General features: G+C 61.0%; 1 protein-coding gene across 16 annotated transcripts in view; it reads right to left on the bottom strand.

Moving 5' to 3' along the window:
- Positions 1-18,112, bottom strand: part of RBFOX3 (RNA binding fox-1 homolog 3) — a 425,191-nt gene that overhangs the window by 31,436 nt on the left and 375,643 nt on the right. The window contains exon 1 of one of the 16 annotated variants that reach the window (XM_017643318.3): positions 360-431. The exons of the other annotated variants lie outside the window; for them this stretch is intronic. The gene's annotated coding sequence lies outside the window, so the exon portion shown is untranslated. Of the gene's footprint in view, positions 1-359; positions 432-18,112 lie in introns of those variants that run through there. 16 annotated transcript variants of the gene reach the window in all.

Consider the following 18,112-nt stretch of genomic DNA (forward strand, 5'->3'; position numbering starts at 1 on the left):
CTAGCCCTGGGCTGCAGGGCCTGGAAGGATGATTCACTCTCTCATTAGCTCGTGGAAAGTTCCCCGAGTTAAAAACATTTATCTTCTGCTGGTGAGGATGCTGGACGCTGTACCTTTGAGGCTGGGCACTCAGGGGCCACTGCCCTACAGACAGTGGGGGGCACGAGCAGCCCTCCTCGCTCCCCCGTGAGTGGGACGGGACAGGATAATCCTTTAGGACCAGGACTGGGCCCCGACAACCAAGAGAGAAGCAGACCCCCCACAAGGCAGAAATGGGACTAAGTGCCAGCCCGGAAGGCTGTGGCCAGGGCAGGACAGAACGCTCTGCAACGATGACGCTGGAGGGACAGCCACACTACCTGTGTCTGGTGAGGACGTCCTACGGGCTCGTCATCCCAGTCAGACAGGTGGGTGTCGTCGTCACTGAAATACTGATGGGAAACCCAGGCTGAGAGAAGGCGAACAGTCCCCTGCCGTCTCTGAGCACGGCTCGGCCTGGACTCCCAGTCGCGCTCTCCCAGTCCCACGCCCCTGCCAGGCTGCTCCACACTGGGGTCCCCCAGTTGCGATAGCCATGCACATGTCCATTTACCAGAACCCTCCCCTGTTATCTTCACAGACTCCTTATGTGCTGTCATCTCCATTTCACAGGTGAGGAAACAGGCTCTGCGAGCTTCCGTGATTTGCCCACAGTCATGCAGTGCCCACAGGACATGGCTTTGGGCCGCTGGGCCCAGGCCACTTCTGTTCCACCCCTGAGCCCCAAGCACTGGCCCTGAGGGTGAAACTTGAGCAACACCACACCAAGCCCTGCGGGGACAGCTCAGGAGGCCCCACAGCCAAGGTGCCAACCGCCAGCCAGGCGCCAGCCACATACCTGCACCTCCAAATGCCCTCTGGGGACCAGCAGTGGTGGAATGGAGACACAGTGCATACTGAGCACTCACAATGGCCGTGGGAGTGTTACAGTCCTTATTTTGGCAGGTGGGGAAACAGAGGCTCAAAGAGATGGGGCTAAGGTTCATGGTGTGATGGACTCTAGCCCACTCACAGCCCAGGCTGTTTTCCCTGGCCAGTACTTCAGAAGGTGTGTGCTAGGGCACTCTAGTCTTCCGGAATGTTCTAGAAAAGGCATGAAGAAGTTCTGCAGTGGAGAGCCGCATTAACTGCATAGAAGCTGCTGTTCCCCACACTTCTCTGACCCAGAGCTCTTTTTCTACCCAAGGCCTAACAGAAGTGGAGGTCTTTGGGAGCCGGACTCTGTGCTGGGTGGGGCGGGGAATGGCTGGTCCCCTCCAAGGGGCCATTACCAGCTTGCCCAGGCAGTGCGGGGGGAACTTGCTGAATGACAAAAAGGGCCGGCAGTGGGGCTGGGGGCCGCCCTGCCTCAGTGCCTCCAGTAGGGAGTTGAGGGCCAAGGCAGCAAGGGAAGAGGCTCTGGGGTGGGTGGCCAGCTTCCCAGGTCCGGGTCCTGGACACCACATGCTGTGGCCAGTTCCTGAAGGGCACACTGGGTACGAAGCTCTGTACCTGGGGGATGCTGGGGTACCCCCAAGCCTAGCAGGGTGGCCCAAAGCAGCCGTGAATATAGGCGAAAACAGGGCACCAGGCAGATAGGAGGAATCTGTGAGCTGGAGGCGATGGGTGGGGCATCGTCCTTTCTGCACTAAACAGGAATGGATGCATCTCCTACTCATGTGACTGGAATCAGCCAAAAAAGACCCACCAGGAAGCTGGAGTCAGGGTGCGCAGGTGCTTAAGCACAGAAAACTGCTGGTGGCCGGCCAGGAGCTCCGTCTGGCCGGAGAGCAGAGGTGAGGAGGCCCGAGGGCTGCAGGGCAGATGGCAGAGGACCTGCCTGTGGGCGCCGGGAGTGTGTCTCCCAGGCATCTGATTCTGACTTGCAGTTACATCACGAGCGGTTAGAGTTGGGTTTCTTTTTTTTTTTTACAGAGACTCAGAAAGGGTGAGTATAGTGCCTGAGGTCACACAGCAAATCAGCAGGGCAAGAGGGGTTTTGAGTGGGGCTGGACATTCTGAGGTCCGAGTACAGCAGATCACAGGGTGCACCTGGCTCAAGGAGGCCCACATGCCAGTTCTGCAGAGTTGAGGGTCCCTTGGCAAATCCCTCACCTCCCTTGTCATTTCCTCATCTGTAAGGCAGGAAATGGGAGCACCGCTGGGACGGGCTGTATGAGGATGTGGAAGGCACAGTGCCCTAAACCAGGAGCCACGACGCTGAAAATGAGTGTAATAATAGTAATTCTGCTGTTCAGACACCCAGGGGAGCTTTGGGGAACCAGCCCGGCCTCCCCTACCTGACCTCGGAGGACAGAGAAACCCACGGGGAACAGCCAGAGTGGGAGAAACACCCAGAAAAGGGGCCGCCTGGGAGCCGGGTGCACAGGCCTGTGTGGGCTCTTGCTTCATGTCTCTGAGTTTGTGGGGAGAGAAGGGAAAAGTTGGTGCTGTTTTTGTTTTATGATTCTTCGTAACACCGTCTGGAGCCACGGAAATGGAATATTGCATCTTTTAACTGAAGCCGTCCTGACATCACCACCTTGCCGTGAATAAGACGCGGATTTAGCACGGTGACACTTTCACCTACCAACCCCCCAGCGCAGCACCTCCTTTGTAATGATTCCCAAACTCCCTGGAGGTGGGCCCCTCCCCGCCCCTGCCCCCCTGCTGAGTCATCCCCCCCACCCCCCCACCAAGGACAGGGAGTTTGCCGGGGAGCCTCAGGGCTGGGCCACAGGGCGAGCGTGCACTGTCCAGGCAGGCGGAGGGGCGCTGAATGTGGTTCATTATGATTGAGATTAAACTGAAAAATCAATTTTTAATTGAATGTATTCTTTGAACAGGCCCTGTTGCCCATGGCTGAACACTAATGGAATTTCCATTCTAAGCTGCCCCTTCTCTGAGGACGCCCCCACCCCACTCTACCGACCCCAGCGGGACTGACCAGTGCAGACTGGCCAGTGGCGGGCAAGGGAGGCTTGGAGTCTTCTGAACAAACCGAGAGCTGCAGTTGCTTGACCCGGCCTGGGGCTCGCACAAAGCGGGGCATCTGGGACTGCTGGGGAGGGGAGCTCCATGGGGCCGTGTTCTGCCTCCAGGCCCTTACCAGGGGGCAAGGCCCAGGATGGGGGCAACAGTGAGAGCTGCCCTTACCCCTCCCCTGCACCCTGAATGAGGCTCCTCCTGGCACCCCCGGAGTCCAGACCCGAGACAGGAAGACAAAGACGACGCAAAGAAGTGGCGGACTGTGGGGAGACCTGGAGCAAAGGGTCCATGTCTCTGCATGCCCGCCTGCCCGGCTCTGCGTAGGCCTCCCAAGGCCTTGCCGGGGAATGTGAGCCTGTGTCTGTCCCTTTGAAGGGAGTAGGCTGAGTGTGAGACAGACTCAAGCCCTGCAGTCTGCGTCTCAGCGACCCCAATCCGGGAAAGGGGGCCAGTGCGGGGCCTTCGCTGGGTCAGCTCGCCTGCAGGTCACCCCGTCTCCGTGCACACTGGTCTCCTTCCTGCACAGGCCATCCCAGCGATATCCCCGCCTGTGGGTGTTGCACCCATGTGACCAGGATTCTGGCCTTTAAGTGCATTGCCCTGGGTAAGGGGGTCTCAGTAGTGTCCCCGAGTGGTCCCCGCCTCTGACCCTCCTTGCCTCTTCTTCTCCACTTCCTGAGACCCTGACAATCTTGGGTAGGCCCCAGCCACAGCGTGGGGTTCCTCCCAGACAGGCCGCCCCCCTCGACTGGCAGAGTGGGTCCCAGATACAGGCTGGGCCTCAGCTCCAGAGCCAGGGTCCCTCTGCCCCACCACTCTGTTCTGGCCCATAGGTGACCGGCTTAGCCTGTCAGCTGTCTCAAAGCATGAGCGGGGACTTGCCAGGTGGGAAATGGGGGCACGAACACCTTCCAGCACAGCCCCCTGGCCTGGAAGCCACAGGCAGCTTCCATCCAAAGGCTAGTCTATTTTCAACTGCAAGGCAGTAGCCCTGGGAGCCCCTCCTGCCCACCAGCCTGGACAGACCCTCGGCCCCACCCCTCCCACCCCCAGCCTTCCACTCAAGGACGGCCCACGAGGGTGGCTGGACCACAAAGCCTCCCTTGAGATGCGGCGTTTAGTCCACACCCGGGGAAGGACAGCAGACTCCCCATGGCGAGTTCTGCCCAGGACACACCCTGCAGAGGACAATCTAAGTGACAGACCCTGGCATTGGCCATGGGAAGGTGACAGGTCTCCCCCTGGACAGGACCACCACACATGGGAGGAGAGACGGACTTCTGCCTCTCGGCCAGGCTGGGACCCCCAAACCCAGCCCCTAAAATGGCGGGGAAGCTGCTGTCCCCCAACCTGCTACCAGGCTCCAAGGTAGGAGGAGGCAAGCCCCCCTGTGCTGTCAGTTGGCTCCTGAACGAGACCGAGCGAATCTATAGTCACCCCTCGGCGCTCTCAGCAGAACATCACTGACAGCCTGGGGCACCTTCAGGGCTGCCTGTCCCAGGGAAGCTGGGGAGACACAGACCCGAGGAGAACATCTCCGAGGCCAGAGCTGGAGTGGGGGGCACCGGTCTGTCCACTGGTCCCTGGGCTCGCTTGGGAGGGCCCCTCAATGGAGGTTGTTCCTGAGGTCACCCGGGGCCCGGCCAGCATTCTGATTCAGAAGCGTGGGGTGAGCCTGAGCATCTGCATCCGGGCCAGCTCCCGGCCATGCAAGGACCTGCGGCTCCCAAACGTGGCTGCACACTGAGATCACACTGGAAGATTTAAGAAATACTGTGGCTGCATCCCTCCCCGGGAGGGACTGATGTCACTGGTCTGGGCTGAGACCTGACACAGGGGATTTTAAAGGCTCCCTGGGGATTCTAGTGTGCAACTGAGCTTGAGAAGCCCTGGCCTGGGCGGTGCCTGGAGGTGGCCTCACAGGCACCAGCTCTCTGGTCCTCTCTCCAGCCCCTAGCTGCCCTGCCTTCTGCAGGCAGGGCCTGGCTGCCCCTCTGGGGAGAGCCTCGCCTTCTCGGGGCCTGCAGAGGCCTGCTCAGCACTGGCCCGACTGGGGTGCGGGTGGAGACACTGTGCACAGCCTCGGGTTCCCCTGGCACCAGGACTGCTTGGGGAAGGCCGGCTAAGTGCCTGTGGCTGATGTCTTTCCCCTCCTATCATTTTAGCTCCAGTGACTATGACATGTGGGGCCTGGTCATTTCCTGTGTGGGGGTGTCCTGTGCTCTTCAGCAGGTTGAGCAGCACCCACGGCCCCACCCACTAGATGCCAACAGCTCCCCTTAGTTGTAGCAGTTTACACTCTCTCTCTGGGGGGCATAACCATCTGAGAACCAGTTTTCACTCAGCACCTGGGTGCACTGCTGTGGCGATGCTCATGCAGAGCATTACACCAAGTCCGAGGACACTCAGTGACTCAGCCCTCGATGGCACTGCCTGGGCTTGAAGCCCCTACGAGACCTGAAGTGGTGCCTGCCTCCGGGCCATGCCCTTCAGTCCGGAGTGGCTGCAGACAGCATGCCCGGACCCGACTGGGAGCAGCGGAGGTCCTCCTGGCCCCTCTCCTTCCAGTGCACCATTTCGATCCTCAGGCCCACTCCCTGGCCATGAGGGGCAGGGACCCCAGCGCTGGCCCGCAGCTTGGAATGCACACTGGGTGCCCATTCTCACCCAACCTGCGGCTGGTTTGTGCTTGACAGCGTCGAGCACTGCCCTGGGCACCTCAGCACGCAGACAGCACCGGGGCGGCTGCCATCCCTGGCTCTGAGGGGCAGCCTGCTGACAGCGTCCCTGGGACAGCTGTGCTGGGAGACATGGTGGGCTCAATCCCACCACCTGGCAGGGAGCAGGGGTGCAAATGTCTTGAGCAGAGGGGGACCCCCTGCTGCCAGCCACTGGGCAGGGTGTCTGGCACCTCCACTGCTGTGTCCTCTGGCTTTAGTAAAGCACAATCAAAATGGGCCCCTGCCTGGTCCCTGGACACACCTGGGGCCAGGTCCTTGCTTCTGATCTTACAGAGAAAACAAGACACAGTAAACAGACACATGAGTGAGGGCTTTGCCCTGCCCCGTGCACCCCAGGCCTGGCACCCAGCAGTGGGTCCTGCCTGTTGTGGGACTAAGGACATTGGTGCTGGCACCCTTGCAACCTGAATGAAGGCCCTGGAGATGGGAAGGCCCGTCAATAGGAGCGCTGGCCACAGGGGGAGGGAGGGTAGCTGCGGTGGTGGCCATGGCTTTGGTTGGAGTGACAAGGCCCACTGAGGTCTGGCCAGGGCAATGTGGCCATCCAGAGGACAAAAGAAACCAGTCCAGTGCCCACTTCTGCGGATGCCTTAGGTGAATTCACCACCTTATTCAGACTCACATCAGCCTGTGCAGCCCATTTTACAGAAGGGGAAACTGAGGTGTAGACAATAAAGCACTTGGGAATGTCAGAGCTGGGATTTGGGCCCAAAGAGCTGGGCGTGGCTGTAAGAGGCAGTAAGGCCGACCCCATCCTGGGAGTCCTGGGCGCCAGGGCTGCTCCTGCCCAGGAGGGAGGGAGGTTGGGAAAACCCAGATGCGCAGGGCATTGAAGGCACCAGCCAGCCCCGTATGCCAGCAGCTGAGCCCACCGGGGTCCCCACTGCCACACACGCACACGGGGCCCCACTAGGGGGGCCGTGACAAGACGGCAGCTTGCCCTGGGCCCTGACAAGTGCCTTCAATCCAGTCTCTCTCCCATGCTAATGATTGTCAACATGAAACAGAGGCTGTGAAGGAGAAGAAAATTACTTCCTGAAAAGGAATTGACTGATCCCCATCATTTCTCAAGGAATCACTGACCTGTGAATATTTCATTACCCAAAATACTGCACCATCCATACAAAGCAGCGGCCGCTGCGCATGACCCGGGAGCTTGCGGCCGGGGGGTGGACGTAGACCTGGGGCCGGCGGAGCCTGAGCCCGGGGCCTGGGAGGTGACAAAGAGTGAGCCTGCTGCCAGCTCTCGGACCTCCAGGCTGTGACTGAGACCCTCACGGAGACCCCAGGGCACATCCTAAGCAAGGGGCGATGGGGCCCCGAGGAGGAGACGCTGGGTGCGGGGGTGGGGACCGCCAACACACCTCGTCTTGTCCTGTGCACCTGGAGCTCCCATCCGGCACCACCCCAACTTCCCAGGCCCAGATTTGGAGTCCAGCTGCCCACTAGGCTCCCTCTGGAGCCTCAGGCTGCCTTGTGTGGGCCTCACTCAGTTCTTTCCTGGTCTGGGTTCTAGATGTTTCTAGAAGCTCGTGCTTCCCTGCTCCCCATGCTGCAGACCCCACAGCCAAACTTTCTCACCCTGAAGCTGATACTGATGTAGGGCGATGGTTTGAACCCCACCTCTGTCCCCCAGCTGCCTGGATACCTTCCGGAAGCTACCTCATCTCTCTGGACTACCTGTCAGTCCCAAACTGAGGCTAATAACAGCAGCTGCCTGGCAGGAAGCTGCGGGTGTAATAAACACAAGATCTAATCACGGTGCCCGACGTGAACAAGGACGCGGCCACCTGGAAGTGACCATAACAGGAGTCTGTCCAGGAGACCCGGGGTTTTTAGGACAGAGGGGGGGAGGAGGCGGGCCTAGGCAGGCCGGGCCGGGGCACAGCGAGGCTGGACTCTCCGGAGGGCCAGGAGGGCTGGGACCACCCTGGCCGGCACTGAGTCGGCTGCTGAGTTTGCAAGACCACGGTGGGTGGAGAGGAGTTGTCTGGGGCTTTCTCCAAGAATTTCAAGGAGCTGGAAAAGCATTCAAGGAACACTAGCAATAAAATCCCCATGTTGCCCCGGGCTTTGTGGGTGGGACCAAATACCCAGCCTGCAGCCACCCACCAATCAATGGCAGGGCACCCGGAAGCTTCAGAGGCGAAACGGAGACCCTCCAGGCGTCCAGGCCAGAGAAAGCCCAGGCAGTGTGCTGGCTGTCACTGCGGCTGGTTGCACGGTGGATGTGCTTCCAAATTAGCAAACGTGGGAAGGAGGTGCAGACGGCTGTCTGGGGGTTACAGAGCACGGGAGGCAGTGCCCTGGCCCTCCCTGGCAGGCCAGCTGCGGGAAGCCAGGATGCTTGGCGGAGAGCGTGCTTCTGGGGACTGGGCTGGGCTCTGACAGCAGACACCCTCCTGCTGGCTCCAGCGGGGGCTCTCCTGGCACCTCACTGGCTCAGTCTGAAGATGGGAGGTGCTGTCCTGGGGGAAGAAAGGGGCTAGACAGGAGGACAGGGCTTGGACTGCAGTGGGAGGGACTCAGGTTGGCCACAAGGAGACGCTTGAGGCAGCCTGGCCTGAGACCCTGGGAAACGTGACTTGGGGGCATCCATGGAAGATGCCTTCTGTAGGAGCACACACACTGCCATCCAGAAGGTTGGCCCCTGTGCCCTCCAGGGGGCTGGGGGTGGCCTGGGTGCTTGCTCAAACCTTCTCCCACCCTGTTGGGACTCATAACCCAGCTCCCACCTGGGGCATTGAGTGGGTTCAGGCTGCTGAGAGCTGCCCAGGAGAGGCCAGTCCCGCGGGTGCACCCAGGCTTCTGCTGCACACCTCTGCAAGCCAGCGACGAGTGGAGATGGGCAGCCAGTACCCCTCCTCTCCGGGAGGGCAGGCGTTACATGCAGACTGCCCATCCCTCTGCTAGGGATTCATGTTAAGTGAGGGGTACAGAGGGTGCATTACCTGGGGACCAGCAAGGAGGGCCTCTTGGGAGCCTGACGTCCCCTGGGAGAGGGGCAGGACCAGCCCTTAGGGTCAGGACAAAAAAGCCTGCTGCATGGTGGGAAGCAGTGGGTGGCCAGGTACCAGAGCAGCAGTCACACCCCAGGGAGACTGAGGCGAGTGCCCAGGGCGGCTCCGCTGGGGTAGGGCACTCAGCTGACCAGGGGGCAGGATGGGCAGCTGCGGCCCTGCACACCTGGGCCAGGTTGGGGGAGGGATGTGGAGGGCGGAGAAGCCCAGGAGGAGGAGGCTGGGGACTAAGCTTTCCAAGGCAGGAAGTGGTTCGGAAATTGGGGGTTCTGAGCAGGGAGGGAGGGAGGGTGGGCCTTAGGGGTGGGTTAACAAAGGCTGCCTGCTGGGCCTGGAGGTGTGGGCGCCAGAGCAGGGCCTGGCCCTTTCCACTCGGGCCACTCAGCACTAACCCTCACCTCGCTCCATCTGTACCCCCACACTGGAGGTTGGCACGGCCCAGCCCTACAGCAGCGCCTTCTGTGCCTCAACTCCACTGCCCTGCCATGTGCCCACTATTCAGGGAAGGGGGTAGCGGAGCCTCCTGACATCCCTCTGCCCACGGTCAGGCTGGTCCCCCTTCTAGGAGGACCATGGGAATTTGCCTAATTTCCCCATGAATCCCCCACCTGCCCCACATCCTCAGCCAGCCCCCAACCTTCCAGAGCACAGGATAGGGCAGAGAGGCGGGGCTGCGGGTGGAGGACAGACCCGCAGCCTGCCGGGCAGCCGCACGAGGCCCTCCGAAGTAGGGGGACCTTGGGCTCGTCACAGCCACTCTCTGAGCCTCGGTGCCCCATGCGCACATGGGAGAGACCACAGGGTCCCGCATCACACCAGTCCCAGCAGACCTGTCCTGCAAAGCTCCACCCTCCCCACCCCGTCTCAGTGCCCTCTGGCAGGGCTGCCTCTCAAGCCACACTCATCTGGGCACCTGGGCAGTAAAGACTTGGCGGGGGCGGGGGCTGCCAACCACGGGCTACCTTTCGCTGGTCTGGATTTGACCCTCACACTGCCTCCAGCCCCCATCCCCTGCCCCAGGCAGGCATTACTCCCCCAGCAACACAGGCCAGAATTTGGGGGGGGGGACTGTGAGCGACAGAGCCAGCGTGGGCCGGGGATGCCCAGGCACTGCCTGCTGGGAGGGCCCGGGGGCACAGAGATGGACAAGGAGAGAATGGGGCTGGAGGGGCTGCCCCAGTGGGGTGGGTGGTCAGGAAAGGCTGGGGGCCAGGGCTGGACGAGCCATGGAGAGCTGGGAAGGGCCTTCCTGGCACAGGCACAGGCACAGGGAAGGGGTGTTGGGGGAGGAGGGAGGAGCGGGGTGAGCTCTCAGTGCTCCCACCAGCTGCTCCCACCCTGAGAGGGGCAAACAGGGGGACATGGGGAGGCAGGAGGGGCAGCAGAAGCTCAGGCCGGGGCACTCTGTCCCCACCCACTGGCTCCCAGCCTGGGGCGCCCTTCCCCAGACATCGGGTGGGCTACCACTGGCCTCGGGTGGGAGTCTGCGGGTGCTGGCGGTTTGGGGTGAGGGGCAGCAGGACCGCGGGGACCGCAGACTTGGAGTGCTCTGTTCTTCCAGCCCACCGGGCCTGGACACCCCTGAGGGGACCCCTCTCAGACACCCACCCCGCTCAATGAGCCTGAAGCTAGACAGAAGCTGATTTGGTTCAGCAAATACTGAGGCCGCCTCCAGATAAACCAGTGCTGCGCCAGTGGCTGCCAGGGAGCCAGGGGCAGGGGCAAGTGACGCCCCACAGCAGCAGGGAGGGCACTTTCCACCCGGGCTGGCGATGCTCCCAATGGGGGATGAGGGTGCTCCTTCCGTGGCTAACATCCCACGAGGGCCTGCACCCCTGCACAAGTCCATGTGTGAGGGACAGAGGTGGGCTGTACGGGGAGAAGGAGCTACCCCCAAACAGGTACCCAGGAGATGGGGGAAAGGAAGGTAGGAACATGCCCTGGCCCCGCGAGAACCAAGCAGGGGTGAAGTGGGGAGGTTGCAGGAGTGACAGAAACAGTCTGTGTAATGTGGGGAGTGAGGTAGGATGAGGCCAGAGACAGAGCCCACAGGTGGGACTGGGCGGCAGGGACACTGGGTCCCCGACCAGCTTCTGGGTGGGAGAACAGGTCCTGGTTCCCGACTTCGTGGAGTTCACCCACCTATCTGCCTACTTTGCATCTTTACTGCCCCATCACTCCACAGCCCTGGGCCTGCTCAGGGGTGTTTCTCCCCTTTCCAGCTGGGGTGCGGGAGCCTGCGGGTGTCTGGGGTGCACCCATGCTCACTCCCAGAAGTGCGGCAAGGGCGTTTGCTCACTCTGCCTGCCTCACCGTGGTCCCGGCTGTCCCGTGAGGCAGGACACTGTACCCCAGATCTTGGAGCAGGCTGCTGAGCACAGGGGACCAGAGGCAGGCAAGAAGAAGGGCCCACCCCCAGTCTCCCGTTTCCGGAGTTCAGTTCCAGCCCAGCCATGCTGCGGGTGTGGTCAGGGAGGCCAAGGGCACAGGGCCTTCTAGAACGAGTTGAAGGAACTTCATGCCTAATTGGATGAAATTCCAAATTCCCTCAGCTGGGAAATTGTCTTTCTCCACGAGAAGCAGGGAAGATGGGGGTGGTAGTGGATGGAGCTCAGCCAAGCCTCCACGTGGAAGCACTTGCTGACTGGGGCTGGGGGCTTCAGGATGGCAGAGCAGCTAAAGCTGACAGGCCTTTGGGGACCCCTGTGGGCCAGCGCTTCTGTTTAACAGCACCCAGAGAGGCAGACAGGCTTGCACGACAGCACACAGCAAACTGCCCAGGCAGTGCCTTCTCTCTTTGCCTGCTCCCCATCTCCACTTGTGCAAACGTAAACACAGAAAGAAAACTGGGAAACGGAAGCATCCCCAGCAGCCCCAGGGGCACTCCCCCCCCCCCCCACTCCTCCACCCGGCGGCAACAGCCTACACATTTTTCCTCGTAATGGTGCTCACAATTTGCACCTGCAGCCCGGCCCTCTTGCATCAAGCCTTGCCCCCAGAGAGGACTCCGCAGCCCGGGCTTAACCCCAGGAGGCCTGCCTCCGCCCTGTAAGCATGATTCACTTCACCCTCAAATGAGGACCGCAGGACCCCAGGCCTAGAGCTGGGGGCCCCTGGCCTGACAGCAGCCAGGGAGTTGAAACAGCGCATACAATGGGCTGCCTCGCCACTCCCTAAATCCTCTTAATGATTTCACTTCACTCTTTGAACGATACGCACACACTTGTCTCTAGCCGTCTATCAATTCTTTGGAAACATCTAGGTCCCCCTGCCTCAGGGCCTCTGTACATGCTGTTCCCTGTGCCCATAATGCTGTTCCCCTTAGTCTCTCCTCATCCAGCTTCTGCCAGTCCTTCAGCAGAAACATCAGCCCTCAGGGACGTCCTCCACGACCACTTTGTTAAAGTCGGGCCCGCCGTCAGCCTCCATCTCAGGACCGGGTTCCAGAGCATGGAGGCGGGCTTGCACATGTTTCTGTCTTCTTTTCTGTCGTCTTTGTGCCCCAGGAGACTATGGGCCCATGAGGGCAGGGACCAGATTTCCCTTGCTCTCTGCTGCATCCTCAGTGCCATCATGTTGCCTGGCACATAGTAGGTGCTAATAAATGAGTGAACCAGCAATTGGATGGGGGGAGGGGTCGTGGGCAGAGGAGGCCCAGCACTGCCCTGAAGGACGCAGAACTGCGCAAGGAGACGACGGTCCAGGGCAGAGGCGTTGGGAAGGGGCACCACAGTGTCTAGGGCACTGGAGCCTGGCACCTGTCCAGAGTCACCGTGTGGTGAGAAGACTGGGGCAGGGCCAGGCTGGAGTCACTGGCACCTGTCCCATTGGCCTAACCTTGCTGTTATGAGGTATGGGAGGCTGGACAGGGGGGCACCAAGAGGTGGGGGGGTTCATACTGCTCCTCTGGCAAGCCACAAGGCCTGCCCTGCTTCCGCCTTGGAGCACGTGCCCACATTGCCTGTATTCTTGGGTCTCACTGTGTGCAGGTGCACACCATACTCACACACGGGCCTCCCAGGCCTGGGGTGCCCTGTTCCTTAGCTCTCTGCAGCCCCTGGTGTGGCAGCCTGGCCTCAGAGTTTTTGGACAGGCATGACTGCTGTGCCAGGCTCCCAGAGGGCCAGGTCGGAGTGGGCAGTGGGCAGGTGTGAGATGGTAGTCTCCCTGCTTCACCCAGGCTTGCCCTGGGCATTAGCAGCCAGCGCTGGAACATTACAGAAAAGCAGCCAGTGGGTGCCCTGTGGTTCCTGCCCCTTCCCAGGGCTCTCTGCCTTGCTAAGATTTTATTCTGAATACCCAGCCCACAAAGTGGGGGTGTGGCTGCCACAGAGTAGCTCAGGACCCACCCCACGCCCCCAAATCCCAGTGGTTCTCCCAAAACCACTGGATCCTTCAGTCTCCTCCCTCGTCCCGGGGCAACCCCAACAGCAGAGGAGCCGCACTGACCACGCTTGGGCAGGAGGCACAGGGCAACAGGCTCCCAGCTCCATCAGACGGACACCTCGGAGTGAAGGCAGCATGAAATATTCATGCAGTAAATGGTGCAATTTTGTCTGCATTCAGCCAACTTCATGTATATTTCAGAGTATTATGAAATGATAATGTTGTGCAACAGACGCGGTGAGACCAGGGGGTGGAGCATGGGAGGCAGGGAAAGTCTTGGGGTGAGGCTGGAGTGTGGTTGGGAGGACACCCCAGACTGTGTCCCTTGGGAGCACGGGGACAAGGACAACCAGCTCTCTGAATAGGATGAGGAAGGAAATGGGGAGGTGGTGCACCAGCTCCCAGATGGGAGGCAGTGGGGGGGGGGGGCAGTGGGTACTGGGAGCCCCCGTGGGCTCCAGAGCTAGGGAGGAGAAATCCCATCCTGCACGCCCTGGGCAGAGGGTCCCCTGGTGCCCCCCTTCCTGACAGCTCCCCGCCCACACCCCTCCGTTCTGCGGGCCACCCGGAGTTCGGGTTTTGGGCCAAGGCCTTGCTGCCGATTCAGCTCTGGCTGCCTCCCGGGCAGAGCAGCTGGTACCTCGGGGGGGATTCTGAACTAGTTCTGTCAAAGAGGCCCCCAGTGCAGCCCCGCCTTGGCCCCTCTGGGCCTATCTCACTTGGGGGACCTCCCACACGTGGGTGGGAGGCCGGAGCCAGGCCTAGCCCTTCTCTGGCCATGGATGTGACCTGGCCACTGCTCTGGGGACAGGGCTGCTCAGGGACTTTGTGCGAGATGTCGGGAGGCAGGGCCGAGCTGGCTGGCTGGCTTTCCGGCTGGGACATCTGGGATTGCAGATGAGTGCTAGGCTGCAGTGATCACCCAGGGAGAGGAAAGCGTGTTCTCTGCCTCTGACGCCTACGTGTCTGTCTCCTTGGCCGGGGCTCAAGCTTGGGGGTCCACCGTGGCCACCCTGGGCCTCCAATCTTTATCTACCCAGACCGCCAGTCCCAGTCTCTCTGGGTCATGCTCCAGAAGACCCCCTGGTTGGGAGGCTCCCCATTCCAAGGGAGAGGGACCCCAGAACGCTGGCAGCCCCATGTCCTGCTGAGGGCAGGGAGGCCCTCCTCTGAGCTGACTGGGTTGGTGACTGGGTTTCCATGGCCCACCCCTGCCCCTTTTCCACTTCTACAGTTGGGCAGGCCTAGGACACTACAGTCAGCTGGACCTGGGGTTGACAAACTACGGCCCGTGGAAAAATCCCACCCACTGCTCATTTGTGTAAAAATTTTATCAAGACCTGGCCCCAAGCATTCTCTTGCACACTGACTGTGGTGATTTATGCTTCAGTGGCAGAGCTGGAGAACCACAACAGAGCCTGCTACTTGCAAACCCCAACCTGTGTGGTCTGGCCTTTCCAGATGGATGTGCTGGCCTGAGCTAGATGGAGCACGGGGATGTGCTGGCCTCGGTGCACAGGCACTGGCCCCTCTGCAGGAGTCTGAGAGAACACAGGGCGCCGGGGGCAGGGACTCCATGCCCTTGACTGGCGGCGTCTGCCTCCACTGTGGTCACTGGGTGAGAGTGAGTTTCATCTCTGGGGAACCACAGAGCCACACTGTCTGGTCTGCAGCCTCCCCGTGGCCAGGTGCGGGTGAGGGAGGTGGAGAGGGTGGGCCGCAGGGCAGGAGCCCCTACAGGGTGCACAGACCTGGGGAGACCAGCCTCTCTCCATCATGTCGGCCTCAGCTGTCTTGCTCTCTAAGCCTCCTGCCCCACGCCCTGTCTGCCTGTCCTCGGGCACTCTGCCACGTCCCGGTCTGGTGCCCACCAGCACCTGGCCACTGTCCAGTCTGCAAGTGGCCTCTGTGGCTTGAAAGCTGACCTCCTCCTGGCCGAGCAGCTTCCCCTCCACTCTGCCAAGGGGCCTGCCCCCTTCTCCCTTCCAGACTCTGAGCGGTCACCAAATACCCACTTGCCAACCGCTCACCTGTTCTACAAGCACTGACCACAGCATCTCTCCTGTGAGGTCCAAAGACCACCTGCATCAGGGCGCCAAGGGGACCTACTGGTGCACATGCCTGGCCACACCTGGGCCAATGAATCAAACTCAGATCTAGCAGAGGCCACTTAATGATGTCCCTGAGGACGTGGCGTGGTGAAGCGTGAAGACCCAGGGGTGAGGCTGCCGGGGCCAGGTCTGCCTGAGTCCTTTGTGGCTGAGATGCACGGAGCCCTGAGCACGCCTGGCTCTGGCGCCAGGAAAGTCATCCCTCAGAGTGGGAGTGGGGGACCCGCATCTTGGCGGGGCAGAGGCGGGGTAGGGGCAGTCCCTCCCAGGCAAGGGTCACAGGTCCAGACTGTCCCAGGAGGCTGATGGCAGCCGTCTTCTGCCAAGTTTGCCACACTGTGGCCATGGAACCCCCTACTCCCCAGCCACGCAGCCCCAGGTGACTTTAACAATTATTGCTGTTTATGATAATCACATGACCAGAGAGGGACAAGGGGATGACTGAGCTCAGGTGGGGCGGAAGCTGCCTCTGCCACTGTTAGGGGCTGAACAGCATCCCCCCTAAATTCATGCATTGAATGAATTCAGATGTGTTTGTATTCCGAGTGAGGGTCTTTAAAGAGGTAATTAGGTTAAATGAGGTCAGGGGGTGGGCCCTAACCCCACATAACTGGTGTCCTAGTGATAGGAGAGGGGCGTCAGAAGAACCAGCTCCCCCTGACACCAATATCTCAGGCTCCCAGCCTCCAGGACTGAGACAATAAGCCAGTCGGTTTTCTGCAAACTAACACGGCCACTCACCAGGCAACACCAGGCAGGCTGCCCACCTCTGCACCGTTTCCCTCCCATGAAGTGGGGTAACATGTCCTCCTCACACGGCTGTGGGGGTAGGGAGGTGAAGGACGGGGAGCTGGGGCTCTGTATGCACACCACTGTTACTGCAGCCACCCCTGTCTGCATCTCCCAGGCCACGGGGACCCAGCACCTCACCTGGAGCGCTCATACTACTTGCCCCAAATAGCCAAAAGGAAAAGGGTACAGGGCCACCTCTCTCCTGGCATCCCCTGGTTCCCAGGCTTGGGGTCACTGTTTTCTGGCAAGAGAGATGAAAATGTAAATAAAGGGCCTGGGGGGTGGTTCTGGGCAGGCACAACGTCTTATGCCAACGCCTAGCTTAGGGGGGAAGGGACCTGGCCCAGGCCGTGTAGGGGCCCCTCTGGCACCCCTGACTGACGGCCCCAGGTCCTCCTCGGGTCCCTGGGGACAGGCTCCCGTGCATCTAAGGCTGAATGGCTGCACGGGCTGCTCGGGCAGTGGAGGCAGGCGTGGAAAGGGTGCAGTAGTTGTCCCTGCCCAGTGTCAGCGGGGGTGGCTGACAGCGAGCACAGGACTGGGGTCCTGGCAAGGGGCTGGTAGCGCCTCTTCCCAAACACTGGCCCAGGATGACTGGGAAAGGGCCACCCACTCCCAGAGGGCTGACTGTGGGTGACCTGCTCCTGGCAAAACAAAGACACTGCGACAAAGAGACGTGGCTTGGACCCCTCCCTTTTCTTCAGCGTCCGGCTGGCAGGGTCCACTGCTCAAGCTCAGCACCAACTGCCAGAGAAAGGGGACGTGCAGCAAGCAGAGGGCAGCTCTGGGGAAGGCAGCTGCCCAGCACCCAGCTCCGTGCCTGCATCCCTCTGGGCTGGCCTGTGAGACAGGTGGGGGTCTCTCATCACTGCTGGGGATGAGCCTGTCCCCCAGTGGGGCTGAGAGTGATGCCCAGGCCAGTGGCTCTAGCTAACTGTGCACTCAACTGACCTGTTCTGTGTCCAGGGACGGAAAGAATCCTCAAGGAACAAAGGAAGGGACAGCAGGGTGAAGCCCTGGGGACACGGCTCGAGCACCCGCTGTGTAGTAGACGCTCTCCCACAGCCACCTCCAGCTCATAGCCACGCCCCAGGACACAGCATGGCGACCTCACTCTCACTGCTGAGGACGCATGGGAGGAGGGGGCATCTCTGCAGCAGGTGGGCAGTGGGAGTCGGGGTGGGAGTCAGGCAAGACAGGCCACCATGCTGGCCCGGGCATCAGAACAATGGGAGAAAAGACCAGGAGGCAGGCGCCTGTGTCGACAGAGTCCTGAGGCCCAGCTGCTACCAGGCAGCTCGTCACCTGCTCTGCAGGTGTGAAGGAAACGACCAGTTCTTGCCCTGCCCCAGCCCCGGGTCCGGGCCTCTGAGACCCCTCCAGGCCTGGCCCACTGCATAGTCACACCGTCCCACGGACAGCCTGCCTCCTGGAGCCCTTTACTGGTTTTCCCTTCAGTCTTGCAGAAAAATTCCTTTGGGAAGACATCAGCCTTGTTTCAGCTGAACCCAGGAAACTGGCTGCATCTAGGTCAGAGAAGCGGGCAGTCAGTGTGTGCTGGACACTGCTCTGAGGCCAGGAGCTGTGCATCCCAGACAGAGAGGGGCCCCAGGAAGGAAGCAGCAGGCCACACCCCCAGGACCCTGACTGCCGGCCCAGGCCCTTGGGCTCCTGCAGGGCCATAGGGAACACCTCTTCTGACACGACTGCCTTTGAGCATCCAAAGACCACAGCCGTCCCCCACATCCATGCACCACCCCAGCCTCTGCTCGCTGCTGTCCCAGACACCCCCCGAGCCCTCAGCACACGCTCACCATGGGGCCAGCAGAGTCCATGACTCCCAGAGCATGTGCACGCGATGTAGCTTGGAATGATGGGAGCACCGGCCTGGGAGGGATGCCAGGGGCCAGCTGGCTCCAGGGGTGGACAGAGGAAGATTGGGAGAGGTGGGTGTGTGTGGTGCGAGGAGAGGAAAAGGGTCAGCAGGAGAAAGGCAGGGTGGCCGGCTGTTCCAGTCTCCCTCGCACAGAGGGCAGGCCAGGCGGCTCTCACGCTG

This window comes from Manis javanica, chromosome 4, assembly GCF_040802235.1.
Source record: "Manis javanica isolate MJ-LG chromosome 4, MJ_LKY, whole genome shotgun sequence".
Taxonomy (NCBI): Eukaryota; Metazoa; Chordata; class Mammalia; order Pholidota; family Manidae; genus Manis; species Manis javanica.